This window comes from Gymnogyps californianus, chromosome 1 (assembly GCF_018139145.2).
Source record: "Gymnogyps californianus isolate 813 chromosome 1, ASM1813914v2, whole genome shotgun sequence".
Classification (NCBI taxonomy): Eukaryota; Metazoa; Chordata; class Aves; order Accipitriformes; family Cathartidae; genus Gymnogyps; species Gymnogyps californianus.
Window position 1 is genome coordinate 118,583,670 of NC_059471.1, and position 12,072 is coordinate 118,595,741.

Genomic DNA, 12,072 nt, shown 5'->3' on the forward strand with positions numbered 1-12,072 from the left:
TTTTCCAAAGTATCCAGAAAAATAAAGCAAAAATTAGTTATACAAAAACAACACGTGCCTAGCACCTGCCTTTTCAATGTTTCTATGTCATGATGAAAATATACATGCTGGTAAATCCGTCTGCTCAAAATAGACAAATTGTTACCCCTTTGTTGAATTTAAGTAATGAAATCTATCAGCAAGAGAGTTCTGCAGGTGGGGGAAATCGATCCAAGTAGGACAGTGTGAACCACTGATGGAAAAACTGCTAAGAAGTCTTTTGAAGATATATTGACAATGCATCTGCTTTTCTCACAGTAGTTTATCATGTTTGAAACTATTGCCTTTAATGGTATAGTCACTATATTAGTGGCTTCTGATTTTCTCTCGTGAGTGACACATCATCTATCTATCTGTCTATCTATCATTATCTATTTTTAATAGGGACAAAACACTCTGTTTCCCCTCTTATTTCTTTTGGGATTACCATGGGGACTAAGTTAAATTTATTAAAATTGGAACTTCCTTATTTTTTATTAGCTCCGAAATGCAAATAAGTGTCTGTACTTTCTGTAGCCATGTATTAGCTGAGCAAATACAAATTTGCATAATTTAGAAAGTTAGAGTATAGGTTGATTGCAAAGCTTGATGTTGCAGCAGCAAGACTTGTTAGAATAAACTCTCAAGGAGAAATGGGGAAAATCTTATTACTTGGGACATCTTAAATTGAACTAGAAAAAGCATTAACATTACAGTGCTTTGTGCTCAGAGAAAGATGAATTAGCTTACTCAAAATACTAGTAGGCCTTTTTTAACAATGCATCCCTGCAAATTTTGGCAGGAATAAATGTAATGCATACTTTACATATAATTGAATGTATCATTTTGGCTAAACCTTTGAAAGTGCTGTTATTTTTCATTCTAGCAACTGAAAAATATGAAGCTAAGTCAATCAAAATATGTGAGTATATTGTTATCCTTATTATAGAAATTCCTTTCCTTCCTGCTTTTAAATATATATATGAGGAAACATTTAAGGCAAGAGTTAAGGCAAGTTCAATATTTTAATTTTTTTCTGGAAAATATTAATGTGAGACAATTCTTTGGTCTGAAATCTGTACTACCCATCAATTGTTCAGGAGAAGTGGACACTAAAAGAGGTACAGTAGTGCCAGTCTGTCACTACAAAATTTGATGTCTTTTCTGCTTTGAATATATGTTAGGATTAGGTACAAGTACAGATTTTGCATTCTTTTTGTTGGGTATAACAGCATGTCTGTTACTGGCAGTGCCTCATTTATTTCACTGTCGGAGTGGTTAATACTGAGAAGAACATGTAAAAAGTGGATGATAGAAATAAACAACCTTTCAAGAATTTCTTCTCCCAAACAGTTTCAAAGTTTGGGTTAAGCTTTTTGAAACATGGCACGCTATCACTTTCAAGTGCTTTATTTTAGGTAAGCATATCAGGCATAGTCTTATCAAAGTGAAGAGACTATTTATGTTTTACGGAAAAAAGCCTGCACCTACTGCACCGATGATCTTCTGACGTTGATATTTCTCTAAGCAGTACAAAGTAATACTGAATCACATAAATATTCTTTCTTTTTCAGTTGAACATTTTCTATTTTCTTTTTGAAAATAATGTAGCATAGAGATTAGCTGCATGAAAAAGAGCAAGACATGGATTATCTCAGGATGTCATATTCCAAGTTAGTGAAAGACTTGTTGAAGAATTGGCAAAAGAGCAACAGAGAGAGAGGTGATGGGTTGATGGTGTGTGAGAGGTGATGGGTTTTAGTAGGCCATGAGGAACGTTAAAAGAAAAATCATTTCATGCAATGGGTATTTTGAATGCAGATTTGCAACAGTGCTAGAAAGAAAAATATTATGTTCGTCAAAATGTAAAGAATCATTCTCAGGGTTTTTGGTTGTAGAAAGGGAATAGGAAGGTCAGATCTGGGAATTTTCATGGAAATGGTGATGATGAACCTGAAAGAAATCTCTTTGCTGATTTGAATCTGGTTTTGATGTTTAACGTACTAGCTGAAGTTGTAGGTCGTGGCACATGGAAAATAAGGAGGCGATTGGTGACAGCCAACATGGCTTCACTAAGGGCAAATCATGCCTGACAAATTTGGTGGTCTTCTACGACAGGGTTACAGCGTTGGTGGATAAGGGAAGAGCAACTGATGTCATCTACCTGGCCTTGTGCAAAGCATTTGACACAGTCCTGCATGACATCCTTGTCTCTAAATTGGAGAGAAATGGATTTGACAGATGGACCACTCGGTGGATAAAGAATTGGCTGGGTGGTCACACTCAGGGAGTTGCGGTCAATGGCTCAATGTCCAAGTGGAGAACAGTGACAAGTGGCGTTCATCAGGGGTCAGTATTGGGACCGGCACTGTTTAACATCTCTGTCAGCAACATGGACAGTGGGATTGAGTGCACCCTCAGCGAGTTTGCTGACGACACCAAACTGCGTGGGGCAGCTAACACACTGAGGGAAGGGATGCCATCCAGAGGGACCTTGACAGGCTTGGGAGATGGGCCCATGTGAACCTCATGAAGTTCAACAAGGCCAAGTGCAAGGTCCTGCACCTGGGTTAGGGCAATCCCAAGCACAAATACAGGCTGAGTGACGAGTGGATTGAGAGCAGCCCTGTGGAGAAGGACTTGGGGGTGTTGGTTGACACGAAGCTCAACATGACCCGGCAATGTATGCTTGCAGCCCAGAAAGCCAACCGTATCCTGGGCTGCATCAAAAGAAGCGTGACCACCAGGTTGAGGGAGGTGATTCTGCCCCTCTACTCTGCTCTTGTGAGACCCTACCTGGAATACTGCGTTCAGCTCTGGGGCCCCCAACATAAGAAGGACATGGACCTGTTGGAGCGAGTCCAGAGGAGGGCTGGAACACCTCTCCTATGAAGACAGGCTGAGAGAGTTGGGGTTGTTCAGCCTGGAGAAGAGAAGGCTGCAGGGAGACCTTATAGCAGCCTTCCAGTACCTAATAGGGGCCTACAAGAAAGCTGGAGAGTGACTTTTTACCAGGGCCTGTAGTGACAGGACAAGGGGTAACGGTTTTAAACTGAAAGAGGGTGGATTTAGATTAGCTGTATGGAAGAAGTTCTTCACTGTGAGGGTGGTGAGGCACTGGAACAGGTTGCCCAGAGGGGTTGTGGATGCCCCCTCCCTGGAAGTGTTCAAGGCCAGGTTGGATGGGGCTTTGAGCAACCTGATCTAGTGGAAGGTGTCCCTGCCCATGGCAGGGGGGCTGGAACTAGATAATCTTTAAGGTCCCTTCCAACCCAAACCATTCTATGATTCTATGTTGGTTTCAATTTTGCAAAGCCTTTGTTGTTTATGTTCTTTGTGGGTGTTGCTGATGTTTTCCTTTGCAAAGTAGGCAAAATTCAGAAGGAATTTATTGTAAATTAATCAAATATGTTTTTTTCTCTTAACAAGAAATGTCTTTTCTGAATATCGGAAAGCTGGAAAAGCCACTCTGGAAACTAGCTGCAATGCTCAGACTCTTTGTACTCTTAGACACTTGATTCCCTGAACTAGAAACATTAATTATGACACTTGAAATCTGAGGCATTTGTAGCAATAGTCAGTCAAAAAAATTTTAGTGTGACTATTATAGTGACAAAGGTACTTGTTAAGTCAAATGAGTAAATAAGGATCATGTGTTCATAAAACAAAGTTTTTTCCTATGGTGATGTTTCAAAACAGTTATGGAGAACTCTGGGTTATCAGGTGGACAAATACACATACAAACAAAGCAGCATTTTTTTTATATGCGGGAAGGAACTAAGTAATTGGACTTGTGGTACTAGTAAGAAGAATGTCTTTCTTATATTGTAAGGAAAGGTCATTAAGGGGATGGATCTTATTTGGACACAAATGCCAAGACTAAGTTGGAAGCTTTTTAATTTTTTGGAAGGTTAGTTTAGAAAATGACATGTGTGTTAGGTTAATTAGATGAAACTTGTGTAACGATTAACGTTTGCTCTCTCTAAATAGTGAGGTAAATCACTGTGACAAAAAAACACTCAGAACTTTTTGTTCGACAAAGCTCAAGATCTGCTGCTTGGAGGAAGAGAAGGACATCTTAGAGCAGCAGTGTTCAACCTTTTTTCAGTTTATAGGTTCCAAATTTTTTTGCAGCACCTGTAAGGAAGCCTGTATAACGAATTTAATTCTGACAGCGTGTCAAGGTCCGTTCGGATCTCTCAAATTTACAAGCCAAAGTACTCTGTGATATAAACTTTATTTCATGAGCTCATTAAGAAATATAATAAACAAACACGACAAACAGGGGCTCAATCCCCTTTTGCCCAGACTAGTCTATATCATGTTAATTCACTTATTCACTATTCACATCATAAGTTTTCATGACTTATAACCTGTGACTCTTAATATTGTGCACTTATGAGCAAAAGAAAAGAATTGGTTACCTAGCCAACAGTGAGAGTGCTCATCCTTCCTCCTCTGTCATGATGCGGGTGTCCCCTGTATCACACCGGGAAGCACGAAAGCCTCAGCAGTCCAGCTGCTGTTGGATCTGCTTCAAAAGCTTTTTGGGTAAGCTGATGTTTTATACCCTCCAGCTTGGAGGTTTGGTCTATACCATTTCCATAAGTTAGTGGATTCTGAGGAAACTGCCAGACAAAAGATGATGGCTGCTGGAGACAGCAATTTGCAGGTGATCATGGCTGCGTAGTGGCCCTTCAGCTCTTCCTGGCCACCTGTCCTGCCCACGTGATGCTCTCGCTTTGACCTAATGGCACTGCTCCCAGCATACATCAGGCCTTAGCATGAGCTGGGTTAGCTGAAATCTAAGCAGGAGTTGAGTGAACAGTCACACGATGGGCCTTGTTTTCCTAGTTACCTTCAGCAGACCGTGTAGTACTTCCTGTCTATCCAAAAGTCCCTGACTAAGAAACTGCAAATGACTGCTCTGGCAGTTAAAAATCTGCTTCACATGTTAGTTGGCTAAAGTTCACATTTCTTGCCTAACTGTTGCTTATAGAAGAGGCCTGGAGGGAAACAGATAATGGAAAAGTCTCTGAGACTTTTCAGCTATGTATGGACAATTCTTCACTCCTGTGGACAGGGAGAGCACAGTCACTATATTTTTCTTGCTTAAGTGATTCAACTTAATTCTAGTATCAGTTGCTAAATGCTCTCTTCTTCGTACTCATCAGAGAGGTTTCCTGTTTAGTACAAGGAATGACCTTTAGATAATGTTTAGCTGTAGCAAAAGGGACATTTTGAGGAAGGTAAAGATAAATAAATGTGATGAAGATTTTTTGATAGTTGGAAGCACAGTATACCCAGAATATGACTGGAGACAGATACCACAGTCTCATTAAGCAGATTAATATACTGCAAATTTTCTAAATCCAAGTCAGGTTCAGGAGAGCTAAAGACAGTCACCCAATTATCCATCAGTGAAATAACACCAACAGTATTGATAAATACCGGGTTGCTGTCCTCATCGCCCTGGGTGAGAGCGGTCTCCATGCTCTTTAATTTTCTGTGCCAGAGTACAGTTTTATTGTTAATAACTGTCTTCAGCTCTATGTTCGCTTTATGCTTATTGTCTTTCTTTTTCTAAAAGTTAGTACTCCAGGCAAGAAAGCCTCCTCTAACTAATAAAATGCAACCACACAAGATCTGTTGTGTAAGTACACTTGGCACTTGATTCAGTCTCTACAATCATTGCTGATTATATAGTTTGTCCGCCAAAACAAGGAAGATTTGCGATCTGCTGGCCCTCGTGGGGCCAAATAAATGAGACACATCATTAACAAAATCAACACCAAACATGAAATCTGCTGGGGAGAAGAATTATTTGGGTACCCTAAAGGCTGTTTTGCTTTGAGTTGTCTCCCAGCAGAGATCCGGTCCTGTCACAGCCAGAATTATGCACCAGTCCTTCCTCCAGCTCTTAGCACTTACAATGGAAAACATTTTTTTTTCCCCCAGTAGGGCTGGAAATGGAAATCTCTCCCCTTTTCTCTGCAGTGCTAGTTGCTCTTTGGCTCTCCTTCTTAGCGCTAGTGTGATCAAATGCTGTTGCATGGGAAAGCAATAGGTTGCTTTCATGGAACCATGGCTGCTTGTTTTTGTCTTATTGATAGCTTCTTCAAATATTTGCTATTGGCAAGGTTTTTAAATAAGTAACTGCTGATCCTCATTCTTCTTCATCTTTCAAATACATGAGGAGATTGTGTAATATATATTGAATATTAGATATTGATTATTTGTGTGTATATGAGGGGATTTCATACACCATATTATTTTTTTAGAAATAAGTTTACATTTACAAGCTACAGGAAACAGGACTTGCTATTTCTGTATCTTATGGGATAGAATTGCCCACTCCTTTATGTTTCAAATTTATGTTATTTATTTTCTTCCATCACAATTCTTTTGCCCTCTCTAACTTTTCTTAGCTAAATTTCCTTTGTATAGGCAAAGGTAGGAAATAAAATAAATTTGTTGTTAATATACAGACACCGTTTTAATTAAAGAACTCAAAAATGGTGGATTTCAATGAGTCTTACCTCTGGCATTTATGCATATTAACTGCTGTAAATTGGCCTCTTTTAGATTTTCTATGAAACTCCAAAGAACAGAATTAAACAAGAACTTCTAAGAGATTTTATCCTTGAAATATTAATTGTTAATGATTTATTAAAAAATCTTATGCTTTCTATTAAAAATTACTTTAATGTACAAGACAGCAGAACAAAGAAGTGCCTCTGTACTGGAAGATATTATACAGGTGATTGTTTTGAATAAAGCTAGAGAATTCTAAGATATATATAGGAGAATTTTAAAATATATTTTAAATTATATTTTGTAATATATTCATTTCCTCAAGGTTTGGAAATGAGTGGAAAATTGTTTACATGGCAGATGCTGTCCTTGCATACCTTAGTGTTTTACTGTTGAGGTGGTGAAAATGAAATTTATCACGATGTGAAACTCGCTGGGTTTTGTGTTAAACTGTAACTACAGGCTTAATCTGCTGGGGTTAGGAAGAAAGGGGTTTTAATTAATATCTATATGCCCATGGCTTTCACTTTCAATTATTACTTTGAAGTCTATCTAGGTTTTTTTTCTGAGAAGCAGTCTTTAAAAAAATCACAGCTGATATGTTCATTCCTGCAAAATGGTTAGTGCCTTCATTTCTCATCAAAGTCATTGTAAAATGAATGAATGCAACAGATTAAGAAATTGAGTCTTAAATTATTCATTCATTATTCACAGGACTGGGAATCTCTGATGTAGCTAGGAGGATTCATAGGGGAAAAAAAGAGAGGATACTGTGGGAATTACTATGTTTTTGGACATGAACTTGAAGTGGCAAGGTCAGATCGCCCACAAACTAAGCAAGCTCAAGAACTGTAAGAAAACCATGTGGCAGAATATATGGTTGAAATAAAACTTTAGATAAATATAATTTAGTGCATATTTAGTTTTAAATTGCAAAGTTTGGGGAATTCCTTCCAGTAGTTAAAACTGAACAAATTAATTGCAAGATAGTTGAAGATGGAATTATTACAGCTACAAGATTAGTCTCTGTTGCTCAGTAGCTTGTGGCAGCTGCAAAACACAGCCAACAAAATATTTATTTATGGACAGCTCAGAGAATTGAATTTTTCAGTTGAAATAATCATATAAAGGCAGATGGGAGTACAGAAGGTTAAATCAAAAAAACATTCTGAGGATGGAGAGATTGAGGACAAAAATAAACTGAATGTATCAGTGATTTTGTGTCTTGGTTTCAGCTGGGACAGAGTTAACTCTCTTCTTAGTAGCTGGTACAGTGCTGTGTTTTGGATTTAGTGTGAAAATAATGTTGATAACACTCCGATGTTTTAGTTGTTGCTAAGTAGCGCTTATCTTAAGCCAAGGACTTTTCAGTTTCCCATGCTCTGCCAGCAAGCAGGTGTGCAAGAAGCTGGGAGGGAGCAGAGCCGGGGCAGCTGACCTGAACTAGCCAAAGGGGTATTCCATACCATGGAACGTCATGCCCAGTATATAAACAGGGGCAAGTTGGCTGGGAGGCGTGGATCGCTGCTCTGGCATCGGTCAGCGGGTGTTGAGCAATTGCATTGTGCATCACTGTTTTTTTTTCCTTCACCCCCCCCTCTTTTTTTTGTTATATTCCTTTTCATTACTATTATTATTATTATTATATTTAATTATTATTATTAGTTAGTATTATATTTTACTTTAGTTATTAAACCGTTCTTATCTCAACCCATGAGTTCTACCTTCTTTCCTGATTCTCCTCCCCATCCCACTGGGAGCAGGGGTGGGGGGGTTGGAGTGAGGGAGCAGCTGCGTGATGCTTGGCTGCTGACTGGGGTTAAACCACAATACTTTGAAAAGGATGTTTTAATTATGGAGATCCATGACTGCAGAAGTTACATAACATTATATTAATCTAATAAAATTTGGTGTCTAATTAATGAAATTCTTTCTTCTTCTGTCTTGCAAGATGGAGAGCTCTTTGAATCCCAGACTGTAGGAGAAAGTTTTTATCATCATCTCATCCAAAGGTCTCCAGTCCTTAGAAGCATTTCAGGTTACTTATAATAAGAATTTGTCTGGGTGGATCTTTGTGTCCAGATGCAATTCCACAGAGCTCCACAACCCTGCAGGGACTGATCCAGACTTCAGGGTCAACAGTTTAAAAGCTAGGACTTTTTTCAGTAGTCTGAGCATACGAATCGCCCTCTTCTGCAAGGTTTCCTTCTGATGGTGGGATAAAATATTTGGATCCTTCATACAGAAAATTCCTTTTCTGCATTATCTACAGATATGTCTTGTGACACAGACATTTGAGATACAAAATATTCTGTTTTTCACAAGCTATGTAAGATAACTGTTAATAGTTTTGAGATTGCTTCAGTCAGTTTCCTGAATGTCCTAGGATGAATATTTTCAGGATCAACTAAGTGGAAAATATCAAACTTATCAAGTATTGTCTTTCCTAAACATTTCTTTATACTAGCCTGTAACTGGTGTTAATTGCCTTAAGTGTATCCTCAAAGTTGTCTGGTTTTAGTGAGGACTAACTCATTAGAGCCTGTCACAATTATTCTACATTTTGGCATGATTGTGGCCCAGTCTAAGGTGGGATCTTTTCTTTCCTAGATTTTCAGTATTTGCAAAGTCATCAAGTCACATTTACAAGAAAGATAGAAACACAGCACAGCATGGACAGCAGCAGCATCTACTCGCGTCTATTTTGTTTCAACCTTCCTCAAAGTAGCTCCTTAAACAGTGAACAACTGCTATCCTTCTTAAGACTATCCTCCTTTTGGCCTTCCTGAGAGCTGTAAAATGCATGAACTGTGTTGATGAAGTTATGATGTGGTTATACCAAAGTTAAAAACGTTGATGGGGTCATGAGCTCATTTCTACATGGCACCAAACTTCAGTCAAAGGAAACAAAGCGCTTATATTCCTGGTACTTGTATCCTGTTACCTCTCCTGTGAATCTTTAACAGAGAAAAACTCATTAAAAAAAAAAGATGTTTTAAAAATCAGCGATTCACCATGCTTGCAAAAATAAAAGTAATCCCTTTAAGACTAAGTTTTTAAAAATGATTTAGAGAATTTCATGCTACTTCTATCATCACCCAGACCTATAATGTTCATTATAAAATAAATATTTCTTCATAGAAAAATCCTTTGGGGTACTGAATGCAAGTACAGTACTGGCAACTTTAACCACTTAAAACTTGAAATAATTATTTAAATAATAGGAACAGGTTGTACAGGCAATTCTTCCACTAAAAAAAGTGGAAGACAAAACAAGGAAAAAGGTAGCTATTTTTAATAAGCGAGAAGAAGAATGAGTTAAGGCATAAAGGTTAAACTGATTGACCTATCTTTCCTGGAAATATACTGAAATTCATGGTTCAACAAAGTATTTGTTAGCATCCAGAAGAGAAGAAGAAGATACGAACCCATATTCATTTATCAAGAAAAAAGTCACTTGAAACCTACTTAATTTCCTTCTAAGACAGAATCATAACTCATTGGAAAGGGGAGAAGAAATAGATGTCAGAAACCTGCTAAGGTTTTTGGCATTGTCTCAGATGACATTCTTATATGCCAAATAGGGAAACATAATCAAACAGGAAAAACTGTAAGCTCTGTGTGAAAGTATCTGGAACTCCAGAATGAGATAATCATTGAGGTTTGCTGTCAAAATGGAGGCATGCACGGAATGAGGTTCAACAGATCTCAGTATGCCTTTAAATTCTCATTAGTGACGTGGGTAGCAGAATATAGAATACACTTATCAAATTTGTAGATGACATGTAACGAGGGATCCTTCAAACACAATGGAGAATACTATTTAGATGCAGAGTGACTTTGCTGAAGTAGAGAAAGGGACCAAGCAGCGCATAGTACAATAAAGACAGTGTGAGGCAGAACATTTTGCAACAATTACCTGCAACAATGCAGGCTGGAGAATGATGGGGAGTCAATTTTGCAGAAAAAAGCGAAGTTATCAGGTGAACATGAGTTAACAATATCATGCTCTTGCAAGAAGGACAAACATTATAATGATGTACATAAATGGGACTGTCTATGCAAGGCATGCAAAGTAATAATTTTGCTCCACTTAGCACTAAATACTTAGCCTCTGTTGGAGTTCAGTGTCCACCTTCCTGGAAAGATGTGGAGTTGGGGTTGTTCAATCTGAAAACATTACCAGTTTTCCTCTCCTTTCTCCTTTCTTAACCTTTTGTTCTCTAATTTTTATTATTTTTTTTCCCCACTCTGCAACTTAATAATGGACACACTTGTTTCTTTGGTTACTCCAGGTCCCAGCCCTATCCGCCCACCAAATCCTGTGAGTAACAGCCCATAGCAATTCATATAATGCAGTCTCATTAACTAAAAAATTTTGCTATTCCTGCAAGATCCTTGCTTGCTCAGTGCTTCGTCTGGTTAGCTTCACAAGCAGGCAATGCTTGTGCACTTGCAGCTAAGGGGTCTTTCCTCCATACTGAGCAGTCAAATTTCTTCTCTGGCTTTCAATGTACGTTAGAATATAGGCCTTTATAATTTAGGAGCCTTTCAGTGGTGATATTTACAGAGTAAAGCCTAGGAACACAACACAAGCAGACTTATCTCCCTTTAAATATCTCCACAGATGGAAACCTATGCAATGAATGTCTAACTGGGCAGAAAAATATTCCTTTCCTAACTGGAAAATTAATGTCACTTGTTAATCCTGGTTACAACTTGTTTAACTGAGTCTTATTTCACTGATTAATGCTAAATGAGAATTAACTATTTCTGACAGTGTAGCACTACACTAAATACTGTGCAACTGTCTCACTGCATTTGTTTCATCTCTTGTGGCCCCTTCTCAGATAGGTAAGAGCCTCTGACTCCCCAGCTGTGAGAGTACATGCTCTTGAGCTAATTGTCAGCTCCAGCAACCAACATGCTTTGGCCAATACATACGTCACTGGAGAGGCAGCTGGTGGCTTACACCAGCGCCTCCAGACCTGTGAAAATATCTAAGCAGATGGAGATCTCTCCTGTCAGTAAGAACCATTTCAATTCCATTTCAGCTTCCCTTGTTCCTTGTCAAGTTAATACTCATCTTTACTATTGTTGTTATATTTATTATATTTTATTTTGTTATCATTTACATATTTTATGGACAAGATAGTTTCCACATTATTGGCAAGGATTTTTGGGTGAGTATCTGTTCATGTGTTTCTCCTGACAGTAGGAATACTTTCCTTAGTTTGTCATTCAGCATTTAATAATTTTCCCCTTAAATTCTGAGTTTCTTGAAATGGGCTGAAATCTAAAAATATTTCTGACAGAAACAGTTACACCAGACGTCTTAATTATTATGTTTCCAAGGGAATGACAGCCCGTGTAAGGGAAGTTGACATGTCTCCTTGCAGCTATGTGCTTTTTATATTGGAACTTGAGGCTATTATAAATTACCTAGGAGTGAGACAGGCATGAACATGCTACATCAGATTTACACCAGTTGCCACATTATGTAGTAAGCGGGCTAACCCT